The 12,414-nt window shown below is 42.7% G+C and overlaps 1 long non-coding RNA gene across 1 annotated transcript; it reads right to left on the bottom strand.

The window, feature by feature from the left end:
* Nucleotides 1-472: 472 nt before the first annotated feature.
* Nucleotides 473-1,646, bottom strand: LOC140647075 (uncharacterized). The gene is made up of 3 exons (XR_012040652.1): nt 1,539-1,646; nt 1,342-1,446; nt 473-628 (listed from the first exon to the last, which is right to left on the bottom strand). It is a non-coding gene; the product is annotated as an uncharacterized lncRNA (long non-coding RNA).
* Between the last annotated feature and the right edge of the window lie 10,768 nt (nt 1,647-12,414).

The following is a 12,414-nucleotide window of genomic DNA, read 5'->3' as shown; positions in this document are numbered from 1 at the left end:
ACACCCCTTTGAGTGGAGGCATAGGCTTGTGTTCTGCTTTGGGAGGCTGCTATCATTTTGGCTACATACTTCCACAGAGGCACTTAATAGTTTTTTCCAGGCTTTTTAAATGAAAGGTGGCAGCTTAGTCTACTTCCTTTGGTGAATTCATGCCCAGGCTGTTTCAGACTGCCTGTTTCACTGTAGCCATTCCTCGGACTGCATGATTCTCTCTCTATGTTGCTCTTTCATTCGGTATCGGATTTTCTGCACGTTTTGTGTATTTTATGCACTATGAAAATCAATAAAACAGATTGAACAATGAAATGTTAATGAATAACAACTGAGACACTGCAGCTGTTTCATTTTAAGATGCTTTTAATCTCCATTACCATAGCCAACAGCATGTTCTTGAACGACAATAGTTACCAAGACAGACGTACTGCCTTCATTGCTGACGGTAAATCGCTGAAAAACCTACTCAGCTGCAGCGTTGCTGTAAGTGATGCAAGTCCGTTCAGTGAAGCTCCTCCACCAAAATCAAGGAGTCTCTGTGCAGGTTTGGTTCCAAACACCCAGATCCGTGGAACTGTTCCATGAAGTGACTGAACCAGCGCAGCCCAGGCTCTTTCCATGTCTGCTTATCTGCCTAGGGACACATGGGAAAATTAAGGCAAACCAGCTCAAGGTAGGAAGTTATTGCACATAAATTACAGCATGCTAATCCCTTCCACAGATGCTCTCATTTAGGTGTAAAAAGTTTAATGTTACTGAAGTTCCATGCCACCGTTGGAAGGATTTATTTACATTTCCTGTAGGAGGCTGTGGTTTGATGTTACAAAATGATCAACAGTGCTACCAGCTTAAGAGAAATTTCCCCAGTTAAAAAAACAAAACAAAACAAAACATGGTCAAAAATATTTTTTACCTGATTTTGCATCCAGATCAGTTCACCAATCTTATTGACAGTAAAGTCACACAAAGAGCATGCTAGAAGTTCTCCTTTTTTTCAGATAAAGTTTGTTCTGGATACATTGAGGTTTTATGTCCATGTTTTACTGTAAGCAGTTAAGACTAGTCCCATCGTAATCAATCTTGTTCATTTCTGCCCTACTTACTAGCATAGTAATTGCAAAAGTAATTTCTAATGAAGGTCCTAGTTAGCTAAATATGTACAGGCATAATTAAGACAGAAACAAAACATTGTCCATTCACAAGTTTTCCTCATCAACCTGTACTTCTGCAAACCCTTTAAGTACTTGCAACAGCTGCAGTGAAGCCTAATGCAGAATCAGTGAATAACATGAAGTCAGTGTAGTCTCCCTGGTTAGTGAGGTATAATTCAAAAAGTATAAAGCTCACCTTACTGATATTGGTGTATTAGGTCAGTAGGTACCTTGGACTCGTAGTACGTCAGAAAACACCTGGGATCGCCAGTCTCTGTAATCAGTCTTCTAGCCCAGAGACCTATGCGGAGATAAGAAAGTTAGGGACAGGAAGAGAAGAGTTGGAACCAGAGTGTGAGTGTGTACGAAGTAGAATGAAAGTGTGTGAGAGACCAGTCTGGAGTGGTAGCACTCGAACCCCCTCTAGGAGCTCCAGGAAACAGGCCAAGGTTTGGCAATCTCAGGAATTAGACCCAGAGGTGATCCCTCTGGGGATGGACTGGAGCGTTTTCCTGTTGTAGGGAAAACCTCATTAACTCTACAACAACACAGCCGGAACTACTGAGCTGGTACTGCTCTGACCAAACAAGAGGCAATGACCTTTATTCTGCATTTTGCTGTGGTTGGACACACTGGATAAATACTGGGAGATCTGCCATTAAGGTACATGGGACTATTCAGGAATATTCATCTCGATTGCTAAAGAATGGGTTGACACAATTCCAGTGCATTTGAAAATGTTTGAAACTATTTAAAAATACCCTTTCACTAAACCTATTATCTGTTTAGGATTATTTCAACATTAGTCAGTAACATTCTTTGAATAATAGACTAGTGTCCAGCTCCCTGGCAAAACTCACTTTGATCTGTATTATCATTTAGACTCCACCTGAAAACATCATTAATTTAAATAAGCAATAGAGACTGAAATAAAATTCCATTCATGCTTAACTCTCCAATGTGGTTTTGAAAAACCTTTCTTCTTTAGCCAGTCTTATGTTACATGCTGGATGGTCTTTGCTTTGACCACCTCATAAAAAAAGCTCATAAATACTTTTCATGTGTTATTTAAACTAGCGGTACTCCCTGAGGCACCATGCTTTTATTTTTAAAAATCCTTTGTGTATTCCTAAAGCATTTCTAAACCAGTAGCAGAGGTAAATGTGTATTTTAACCCAGGAAAGCCATGTTCTGTCAATATCAGACCACAAATTTTCTTACTCCATGCTGATAAGAATAAAACATTTCTAGCAACTTCCACCTGATTTATGTGCTTTCCTTCTAAAAATCATCAATTTTTGAGTATGAGTGAAAACAACTGAAATTATTTTCCCTGACTAGATGCTTTCCAAAACCAAAAATGCATTCCTAGTATGCTACCACAGGCACAAGCAACAGACCAAGAGCCTCTCCCCCTGCTGCTGCCTGGGAATCATAGAATCACAGAATCATAGAATCATTTAGGTTGGAAAAGACCCTTAAGATCAGCAAGTCCAACCGTTAACCTAGCACTGCCAAGTCCACCACTAAACCATGTCCCTAAGCACCACATCTACACATCTTTCAAATACCTCCAGGGATGGTGACTCAACCACTTCCCTGGGCAGCCTCTTCCAATGCTCGATAACCCTTTCAGTGAATAAATTTTTCCTAATATCTAATTTAAACCTCCCCTGGCACAACTTGAGGCCTTTTCCTCTTGTACTATCACTTGTTACTTGGGACCAACGCCCACCTTGCTACAACCTCCTTTCAGGTAGTTGTAGAGAGTGATAAGGTCTCCCCTAAGCCTCCTTTTCTTCACCACCTTTGTTGCCCTTCTCTGGACACGCTCCAGCACCTCAATGTCTTTCTTGTAGTGAGGGGGCCCAAAACTGAACACAGTATTTGAGGTGCAGCCTCACCAGTGCTGAGTACAAGGGCACAATCACTTCCCTACTCCTGCTGGCCACACTATTTCTGATATGAGCCAGGATGCTATTGGCCTTCTTGGCCACCTGGGCACACTGCTGGCTCATATTCAGCCAGCTGTCGACCAACACCCCCAGGTCCTTTTCCACCGGGCAGCTTTCCAGCCACTCTTCCCCAAGCCTGTAGTGTTGCATGGGGTTGTTGTGACCTAAGTGCAGGACCCAGCACTTGGCCTTGTTCAGCCTCATACAATTGGCCTCAGCCCATCGATCCAGCCTGTCCACATGCCTCTGTAGAGCCTTCCTACCCTCAAGCAGATCAACACTCCTGCCCAGCTTGGTGTTGTCTGCAAACCTACTGAGGGTGCACTCATCCCCTTGTCCAGATCATTGATAAAGATATTAAACAGAACTGGCCCCAATATTGAGCCCTGGGGAACACCACTTGTGACCGGCCGCCAACTGGATTTGACTCCATTCACCAGAACTCTTTGGGCTTGGCCATGCAGACAGTTTTTCACCCAGCAAAGAGTACGCCTGTCCAAGCCATGAGCAGCCAGTTTCTCCAGGAGAATGCTGTGGGAAATGGTGTCAAAGGCTTTACTGAAGTCTAGGTAGACAACATCCACAGCCTTTCCCTCATCCACTAAGCGGGTCACCTTGTCATAGAAGGACATCAGGTTAGTCAAGCAGGACCTGCCTTTCATAAACCCATGCTGGCTGGGCCTGATCACCTGGTTGTCCTGTACATGTCGTGTGATGGCACTCAAGATGATCTGCTCCATAACCTTCCCTGGCATCGAGGTCAGACTGGCAGGCCTGTAGTTCCCTGGATCCTCCTTCTGGCCCTTCTTGTGGATGGGCGTCCCATTTGCTAACCTCCAGTCAACTGGGACCTCCCCGGTTAGCCAGGACTGCTGATAAAGGATTGAAAGTGGCTCAGTGAGCACTCCCACCAGCTCCCTCAGTACCTTTGGGTGGATCCCATCTGGCCCCATAGACTTTTGTGTGTCTGAGTGGTGTAGCAGGTTGCTAACCATTTCCCCTTGGATTATGGGGGCTTCATTCTGCTCCCCGTCCCTGTCTTCCGGCTCAGGGGGCTGGGTACCTGGAGAACAACTGGTCTTACTATTAAAGACTGAGGCAAAGAAGGCATTAAGTACCTCTGCCTTTTCTTCATCCTTTGTCACTATGTTTCCCCCTGCATCCCATAAAGGATGGAGATTCTCCTTAGCCCTCCTTTTGTTGCTAATGTATTTATAGACACTTTTTAAATTGTCTTTTATGGCAGTAGCCAGATTAAGTTTTTGTTGGGCCCTTCTAATTTTCTCCCTGCATAACCTCATGACATCCTTGTAGTCCTCCTGAGTTGCCTGCCCCTTCTTCCAAAGGTCATAAACTCTCCTGTTTTTTCCTGAGTTCCAGCCAAAGCTCTCTGTTCAGCCAGGCCAGTCTTCTTCCCCGCCGGCTCACCTTTTGGCACATAGGGATGGCCTGCTCCTGTGCCTTTAAGATTTCCTTCTTGAAGAATGTCCAGCCTTTCTGGACTCCTTTGCCCTTCAGGACTGCCTCCCAAGGGACTCCGTCAACCAGGCTCCTAAACAGGCCAAAGTCTGCCCTCCAGAAGTCCAAGGTAGTCCAAGGGAATGCTCTGAAGGAAGGAGGGATGCATGAAAGCAGCACCTGGAATGGGCGAGAGCTTGCCTGGAGAAGAGTGGGACTAGTACAGGTGTGGTGGGCAGTGACCATAGGTGAGTAGAGCAGGTGGGTAGATAGGAATGCAAAATTTCACCTGGCATAAGAGTCTTAGTTTTCCCCAGCTGACAAGTATCGATACCTGTAGAATTAAGTTGTACTGCAAGCAGAACCTAGACTCACAAAGTGTAGGAAACAAAAAATATACAGCAATATTGATGGAATATTACATTTAACAAAATCAAATTTAAAGCAGGATTTAAACCAAAAAGATTAGAAACTAGATAGGCAGAATAGGCATTAGACAATTGGATAAACCCAAATATTCCAGAAAATCTAGAGTAGTTCTTCCATGTTCCAGTCCTGCTCCTCATTTACCTTTCAGCAGGGAAAAAAACCCCTCAAAACCCTTTTTGGATGACAGCCTGAGCATATTCTTCTTGGCAATTTATAACATGAGCTGATTGTATTATCATGAATGAAGGCAGAAATAACATCATCCTGAGTGAGACAGGTGTTCTCACCCCAGCCTCCTTGAAAGACCCAGGCTGTGGTGCCCGCACAAAATGCTGACGATAAAGCCCAGAGAGAGAAAGCAGGATTTCTAAGCTAAATCTTTTCCTTAGACACTGCTGCTGCGGCAGCGTCTTCTTTGACACATTGAGGTCAGCTGGTAGAAGGGGTAACGTCTTCTCTTTTGCTCATGGAGTTTGCAGTCTCTGCCAGCACCTGACAGGCCTTTAAAGGTGCACATTTCTTTAATGGATAAATCCCTGTTAAACAATTGTGCATCCTTCGGAAGAACCTGCAAAGCACTAGCTCTTGCTGAGATAAATCACTAAGAGCCACTTACAGCTTTAGATGTAGCTGACTTGCTAGATACTATATTTTAGAACAAATGTTACAGAAAACTGTTTACATATTATTTTTAACAGTCGTTTAATCAAATGCTCATATTGTCAAGACTTCATTTCCATTTATGCTCGCAGTTTTAAAAAACAAATACTGAGGAAAACATAATAATTAACTCCCACACTCCTTGACCAGCCATCCCAGTTACTGGGTAGCCAATCAGGCATGAAAAATATGAGGAAGAAAAAGAGATTTATGAAAAGTTTAGGTAATATTTGGTAAGGGAGAGAGAAAAGTGGTGTCGGAACTGGTCTAATAACACTGGAATTGAAGCAGCTTTTTCTGTATTTCTTCTTCCCTCTCTCACACTCAGATTGTTCCCTTCAGACAAAAGCAAACCTTTCACAACACCCTTACCGTTTAGCTGACACAGTAGCTCTAGGATCCAATTCCAGTTCAAATTTCACGAAATGTGAAAGGCTGCTGGGCTGTAATTATCTGGCACACACCTTGACGGTAGCCAACATGGGAGCCGTGGCCCAGGGCAGAAGTGGAGTTATAAGCTTTGCTTGTAGGAGGATTTCTCCTCCGAATATCTTGCCAAATTCAAGAAGAGATGAGATTCCTCCCTGCAGAGCCACCAGCCTTGAATTTAGAGGGGTGGGAGAGCAGAAAGTGTCATCTCCATATACTTTTGCTGTGTGGCCACCAAGGATGACTGTTTTCTTTATGTCTTATTGCACTCTACACACTACATGGGAAGCCAGAGTTGGGCCATAATGGCACACTCTCAAGGGACACAGAAATTCAGCACCAGGAGGAGAAAGAGGAGGATAAGAAGAAGGAGGTGGACTGTCTCACAAACATCAGGACATCTGGCTGATCCACTGGGATCTGGGGAGTAAAGAAAATAAAACAATTGAAATAGAAATAACACACAATTAAAATGGAAATGTACATACAATGAAATACTGACATCACTGAAAACATTTGACCTTTTTTGTATGTTTGAGAAGCACACAATGCTTCACAAGTGTAATCATGCCAGTGTCCCAACGGCTATTTTGTGTATGATATTTTCTTTACTAAGAGATAAGAGACATCAGATAGAGTCGATAAGTCACTTACTTAGCATGATATGGGGAATCAGAGGATACAACCCAGCCGTCCTGGAGACTGAAGCTGCATCAGTCCTTGTTCTCCTTCCAATGCACTGCTGTTGACTCACAAAAGATATCAGCTTGAACTGAAAAGTGTTTTTCCATGATGTGCATTGGTTGGAGGACAACAGTTGATAAGGATAGGGACTTTTTGCTGCTAGCCGTATTCATGCTTTGCCTTCCTATGGGACCTAGGGCAGTGTCCGGGTGATACACAAGCTGTACAACTCTGCACAATGTCCAGTATTTTAGCTCTCGCTCTGAAGGGACTCAGGTGTCCCTGCAAGTGCAGCAGAGGTGCAAGCAAAGATCCCCAATTCAGGAGAGGGTCATACATGGCCGTGCTGCAGTCGGACGAGCCCAGCTGCTCCTGCTGTGGAGCACTGCCTGCTCTCCTTCCCACTCTGGACAGAGAGGGGTTAAGCCCCAGCCAAAGTATTACAAGATATTTCAGCTACCATGGACTCTAAACTTAACCACAGGTGCTGGCATGGCACACAACATGCTCTCTAAGCCTGGCTGATCCTTTCTCCCAGACTGCTGCCCTTCTTTTAGTTGCTGGGAGATAAGTAATGATTGCTGTCTTTCCATCAGTTATGTTATTCAACCAAAACAATTTATTTATTTTGCTGCTTCTAATCCTATCCTGTCCTGTCCTGTCCTATCCTGTCCTAGCCTTTCCTATCCTATCCTATGCTTTTATCTTATTTTTAAAGATCCAGAATGGTTGTTATCTACCAAGCAACCTCAACAACTTGTAAATGAAGGAATAGTAGAATATTTGCAGACTGATGTAGTCAGCATCTGGCAAGCTGAAATGCTGTGGCAAAGTTGCTGAGACCACAAGCTAGGTTTGTGGGCAGAGGCTGTTACCATTATCCTATTTGTTTTTTTGGGTCTTTGGTCTTTTTCAGCAGCTGTGCCAATTAGTGTTACTAAAACATGGTTCTTTAGGATTTACTGTCTGTGCTACAGAGCTGAGGGTTGGGGAATTCTGGCAGAACCAAACATTGGTGCTGATGGATAAATAAAACGACACAATTGCATGGGTTCAACTTTTGGCTGAGTAATTTCAAATCATAGCTGTGCCTTTTGATTTATATTTGTTTGCCTTTCTTTTTGCAGCAAAGAAAACTACAAACCACTGTAGGTTTACAAGAATATATAAGGATGTCAGAGTTGGTTATAGTCTGACCGCTAGGGCTCTGTAGTTTATTTTTTCATGGGCTGTATCACTAACAGCATGCTTAATCTATGTTCTGGAGAACCAATGATTAGTTTTATTTATACACTTAATGCAATTGTTTCCTCCTGGCATTGTTTAGACAGGCTTAAATTTTGCATGCTGTTAAGGAGTATCGTAATGAGTTTGAAACAAAGCCTTTCTTCTAGCTGTAGACTTAAATACATGGTATTTTGTTTATTTTATACAGGCCACCTTTGGAAAACACTGAATGTGAAAATGAAACAGAAAATTCTCCTTCAAGTGAAGATATAACAATGAATGAGACATGAGGACCTGACATATGACTCAGTGACTTGAATTTAATAACAGGAATCCAACCTGTGTAGAAGAGCCAACATGCCATGACAACAAGCCACAGCTCTGCCATTTCACAGTTCACATTCTTGCAGCATTACTACAGTGACTGTGAACGTAGAGAATTAATATTATGTAATACCAAAAGACCAAGACCAATGGAGCTGAGGAATGTACTCTGCAGATATATGAAATAGGGCTGTCTATGGAATAGCTTGAACCCAGCCATGGCAGAGCACTCCCTGCCTATACGGTGTTGAGGCTGTTAATGAGAAAGATGAGCACGGACACATACGCTGCTGCCTCTGCTTCCTGACTTATCGTGTCACACAACTGTTATAACAGAAGATGAAGGTGTTTGGTGGCTAAAATACTGATTTCTGCATAAAGGTAGGTTCACAACAGAGCCTATCTGAAGATGGAAGGGAAGGACACATGGTGGCCCTGGATCCATTTGGGAACTCCTCATACCCACACTGATACTAACTGTGCAACTGATGCTGGAACTGAAATCTGAGTGACAGAGGGTGGAAACATATGGGTTAGAGATCTCGGGCATACTCGTTCCACATGTTTTAGCATGTTCATGTACCAGTTCAGCCACAAATGTACTGCTCCTTGGTTAGTTTTTCTCACTTATTTACCCTGTTATAGATGAAAAGCAATGTCATTTGGTTATTTAGGTGGATTAATAACTCAAAGGGCCAAAATCCAAATCTCAGTCTCTCTACTGAATTGTAGGAATAATTGGATTTAACCTCAGACTGCAGCTGTCCCTCATTTTTGATTCAAAGTACAATTGAAGGGGGTCTACTTTCCATTTCCAGTTAGAAGGGAGTGGATTAAATTATTTTTTTCCATCTATGAGAGCCAAAATCTCCCTATGCTTTATGCCTCTGAATGAACACAAACCCCTGAATCTCACCTACAAGTCTAATAGAGTCTAATTAACAGACTGATTTGAAAGCAGCATTCATAGTTCATCTTCAGATTTGTTATACAATGAAGCATTTACAATAGTCTATTCTTCTTTTACATAACAATTAGGTCATCATTTCAAATAAGATTTTTATTTCTACAAAATTATTGGCAATTAGTTTGTCATCTGGATAGTAAAACCATCTGTCCAGAACTATTCCCACCAGGAAACTGAGGGTTTAGAAATCCCATGTACTTCCACACTTTAGAACGATACCACAAATATTCAGCAGAAAGCCACTGTCTAAGAATTAAACCGGTGTCTTGTGGAACAGAGTCCTTTTGCCAGCATGTTTTCAAAATTACTAGAATGGTTTTTAGAAACCTGACCAGAGACAACATAACCGTTCAAAGTCCTGCCAGAGACCTACACAAGGTTTGAACATCACTCTATATTTGGTACAGATGAAAGAGTAATTAGAAGCCTGTGGAAAATATTAGTATCTGAACTGTAACTTTTTCTGCACATTTCAGGTACAGTATTCTCCATCTCAGAACAGAAGGAAATGTATTATATACTATTATGGAAGTATTAAATAGCTTCTTCTCAGATGTCAATGTTTAAAACATTGGGGTATCATTGAATATGGAGGAGGACATTGCACCCAGTAGGAAGAAGTTAAGATGGCAAGAACAGGATCATAGAAGATCAGTTCTTCATAGACAAATGTGGGTGAAAAGGTGGTAAAAAAAAAACCACACACACAAAAAAAAAGCAGCATGAGGTCAGTATCTTCTCTCATCACCCCGCGGCCCAGCTCAGGACTTGGACTGCTCAGCAGGAAGGAGGAAATAACATCAAACCACATTCCCAAGCAAAACAAGGTTCAAGAACCAAATGAAAGTCTTCAGAAAAAGCTCTGGCTTGGAGTTGCCATAGCAATCATCAGGTTTGTCTCATTTGTATTCCTAGTGGAAAAAACCAGCAAATATTAAGCAAAAATGCCAGTAAGCTTTCAGGGTCTGCTATAGTTACAGATCTGCACAGATGCCCATAACTTTTATAGAAACCAATGGGTGACCCAACGTCTGGGATTTGTAATAGACAGTTTACATTCAGGTTTTGATGGAAATTTAGTCTTTGACTTAAATGGAAGTGAATTTATAGCCACTGTAAATGAATTCCAATTCTGCTTATCTGTAAGAAAGAAAATTATAAAAAATAGTTCAGAAACTGAACTTCTTAGCTGTCATTTAACACGCAAATATATTAGCCTGTTTCCTATGTTAAGCAAGAACAGCCAACGGTAACAAGAGCACCTTCACTCCCAAGAAGATACTAACATTGGCTCTGTTATCTGCTCTGCGCACCCATCTCCTGGTTTGGGTCTTCTGCAGGGAAATGCCCAAAGACCCTCAGGAAAATCCTCAGACCTGCTGGTTCACACAGCAACTGGAGCAAAGGGGAGAGGAATCAAGTGGCATAAGAGCAAGTATTTGAGAAATGCTGGACCAAAAGATTACAGAAGGATGGATTTCAGCTGGATTGTAAGGACACAAAAAAGGATTGCTAACATTCACAAGAACTTAATTTTTTCCACACAATTGCCATTTAAAAGGGATATTGCAACTGTGGTTACTTCTGTTTTCATTTTATTTTGCTGAGCTTCCCTTGTCTTCTAGAGAACCAAATATATAGTTTAGGGGGTTTTCAATTCTTGTTCAAATACTTTCTGTCTTAAAACAAAAGAGCTCCTGGAAGGCTTTTACTGGGGATAAATCTGGGCCTTTTAAATTGAATTTCAAACTCTCATTTTATAAGAAGATAGCAGGAGCAGTCCTAGAGGATTTACCCTTTGTGTAGTGCAGATATTACTGGACTAAACCTCCTGTGACCCCAAATTAATGACAAGTACCAAATGTAAGTAGACCTCTGATATCTATGACCGAGATGCTCCACTGAATGTTTAGTGAGTCACATATAAATAATGACTGCATAGATAGATTTAGGATCTGGAACATGAATTTAATGCAAGGTTAATAATCCCTTCTGGAATTATAGCATTTATTGAGGTAAAAGGAAATGTCATGATTTTGTTTCTATTCAGTTCCTCATCTTTGTACCGAGAACTGCATTTATTTACTCTGGAGCAGAGGGAAAACAGGTATCGTCACTCCCTGGTGAATCTGTTTCAGTCCACACAATGGCTTTTGCTGAGGGGAGCAAAGGGCGTGACTGTAATTCGGTGGTGTGAGCACACACCTCAGAGGCGGGAGCCCCAAGCTAAGTGCCACTCCCAGGACTTTCTGGTTTTTGCATTAAGCAGCTATACAGAGGCAAAGCATTCTTGCTCTGCAAACACCATCCTCGTGTGCTTCTCTGAGAGCCTGCATGCTCGCTCCCTCTCTCCTGTCTTCTTCTGCTCCTACAAAAATCCTCTGACTCTCCGAGAATATTAACAGCAGGCAGCCTCCCAGGAGTACAACAGATAGATCTGGATAGGGTTGAAAGCGGACTTGCATTAAAATCACCTGTATCCTGTGCGAGTGGTCACTAATCGCTAAGGTTCTGCAGAGAGGGTGAGCAGCAGGAGCCGCACGGGGCATGGGCAGCCTCCGCTCCTGCATGGGAAAGGGCTCCCAGCTGTCAGTCAAGGTGGCAGAGGTAGTGCCCAAGCTCCTGGTGAAGGCACAACACTGTGCACAGCTCTGGTGCCTGTAGCTGGCTTCAGCAGCTCCTCACCGAGGCTCCCAGCTCTCTCCATGGAGAGCACACATGCCCAGCTGAAGCTCTGGATGCCACGTTGGTGGCCAGCCACAGCGACACTGAGCTTTGCTGAGTCCGAGCCTTTTTGGGCTGAGGCTGTAACAACATGCCTGGGTCGTTCTGTGGCAGAGCCAAGAAATGAAACTTGCTTTCCTAAACATAAAGTTAATTCACTCCCTGCCAGACAACTCATCATTCTTCCCTACGCTTTGCTTTGGATTATTTTTCCCCAGATTTATTATCTCACATTTTTCAAATCAAATTACTTTTTTTTCCTTTCTCTTTCTAACCACTCTCCACCTCCTCTGCATTACATCGCCTGTCTCTGCAGTCCCAGCTACTCAGTTTAATGCAATCTCTAGATCTCATCTCACTTCCATGTCAAATCTGACACGCGTTGGCAATGAAGAAAATGAAGGAGACTGGG

This window comes from Ciconia boyciana, chromosome 2 (genome assembly GCF_034638445.1).
Source record: "Ciconia boyciana chromosome 2, ASM3463844v1, whole genome shotgun sequence".
NCBI classification, from domain to species: domain Eukaryota; kingdom Metazoa; phylum Chordata; class Aves; order Ciconiiformes; family Ciconiidae; genus Ciconia; species Ciconia boyciana.
Note: the sequence above shows the minus strand (reverse complement) of the source record. Positions and strands in the feature narration are given on the sequence as shown.